Here is a 1,717-nt window from a genome sequence, read left to right as displayed (position 1 = left end):
TGGTGCTGGGGATCGAACCGCGGTCCCTGTGCTTTGCCAAGCTTGTTTCAAGTAGGTGCTTTAGACCACTGAGCCATCTCTCCAGCCCTAGCAGTTTCAATAATACATTGCATATTGTTCTTAGTGGTTATTCATTGTACAAGATGCAGACATATCCTGCCCACAAACAGTATTAGGATTAATCTATTCATTGAATAAAAATATGGAATGCTTCACGAATTTGCATGTCATCCTTGCAAGGCACCATGCTAATTTTCATTCCAAATTGGTAAAATTTAGTATGTGCTGCTGAAATAAGCACGAGCACTGTTCATAAAACACTGCTTTAGTGGAGACCCTCATAACAACCAACCACACAAATACACAACCATCTTTAACTTATGAATGCATTAATTTGGTTTCAGGATTGTCATACATTCATATTTACAATGTAAAACCCAAACATGACCTCTGCAAGGACACATACTTTTATGCACTTATAATCCATTTATTGAAAAACCCTACTGTCTCCTTAAGAACGACAGTAACAAAAAAAGCCAACTACCTTTATCAATGGCAACCTGGCCTCATAGGCCTCTGGCAAATCTTTGTTTTCCTCTCACTTTTTTAAGTGCATTTGGTTGTTGCAAGGTTTCACTATGCAGCTCAGAGTCCTGGTGATCCTCCTGCTCTCAGCCTCCCCAGCACTGGGATTCCAGGTGTGGGCCACTACAGCCCTGGGGGCAGGGCTGGTGCAGCATATGGTGCCAGGGAGCAAATCTTGGTCCCTGCACTCACCTACAGGGGCTTTAAGTCCACTAAACTATCTCACTGGCCCTCCTTCCATTCTTAAAAACACTATTTCCTCCTGTGTCTTCTTCCCATTTAAACCATTTTCTCCCTATTTCTCAATTATCGAAAATGTCCAATGTAAAAATACTTTGGAGGCTGAGGAAGGAAGGCACTGAGTTCAAGGCCAGCCCAAGCTGCACAGGGAGACCGGAGACCATGTCTCAAAAAGACAAATCAAAAACCCCAAACCAAAAAATGTCACAATTATACAGTTAGTCCCTGTCTAAAAAAAACAAGACCCAAACACAAATGCAGACAAACAGTAATACTGGAAAGCAAATTCCAAGATAGCCACTATCACTTTACCCAGTCTCCCTAATTCAATAAAACCAGGTCATCCATTACAATTCCAGTATGGTTACTTCTTCTCCTGAAAGAAAAGAAACATGATTATATTCTTGGGCGTTCATAGTTTTGGGGTATCTTTTAGGAAGGGTCTACAAGGTGTTCAGGTCTCATTACTAGATGGGACTGTAGTGATCTGCCCGTTTACAGCCTCCCAAGAGCTGGGATTACAGGCATGCACCACCACACCCAGTCTCAACTGCTGTCTCAGTGATCAACACCCCCTCCACCCCCACTTGCAGGCACTTTAAATCTGCTGAGCTATCTTTTGGCCCTTATAGTTTAAATTTAAGTCCTTAAATTTACTGGACACTGTTTCCTGCATGGTTTATCTCCTCAGTCACTGCCCAAAGGACTCTGAGAAGTTGTAGGAATATGCAGGCGCAGGCACGAGGCCCAGCTTCTTCTCCAACGTTGTGGAAAGGGATTGTACATCACGGGGCAGAGCCCTATGCTCCCGTAGGCCACCTGGACAGAGCCCGGGGAGAGTGACCTCCCGGGGTATCCACGTTGGATTTCTGGCTTCAGTACAGACCCAGAC

The 1,717-nt window shown here is 44.1% G+C and overlaps 1 non-coding gene and 1 pseudogene across 1 annotated transcript; both read right to left on the bottom strand.

Moving 5' to 3' along the window:
• Positions 1-196: 196 nt before the first annotated feature.
• On the bottom strand, positions 197-297 carry LOC111813091 (annotated as a pseudogene).
• Positions 298-1,486: 1,189 nt separating this feature from the next.
• Positions 1,487-1,690, bottom strand: LOC111813092. Its single transcript, XR_002818428.1, has one exon. It is a non-coding gene; the product is annotated as a small nucleolar RNA SNORA73 family (small nucleolar RNA).
• Between the last annotated feature and the right edge of the window lie 27 nt (positions 1,691-1,717).

Source organism: Octodon degus, unplaced genomic scaffold, assembly GCF_000260255.1.
Source record: "Octodon degus isolate 3935 unplaced genomic scaffold, OctDeg1.0 scaffold00163, whole genome shotgun sequence".
NCBI lineage: Eukaryota > Metazoa > Chordata > Mammalia > Rodentia > Octodontidae > Octodon > Octodon degus.
Note: the sequence above shows the minus strand (reverse complement) of the source record. Positions and strands in the feature narration are given on the sequence as shown.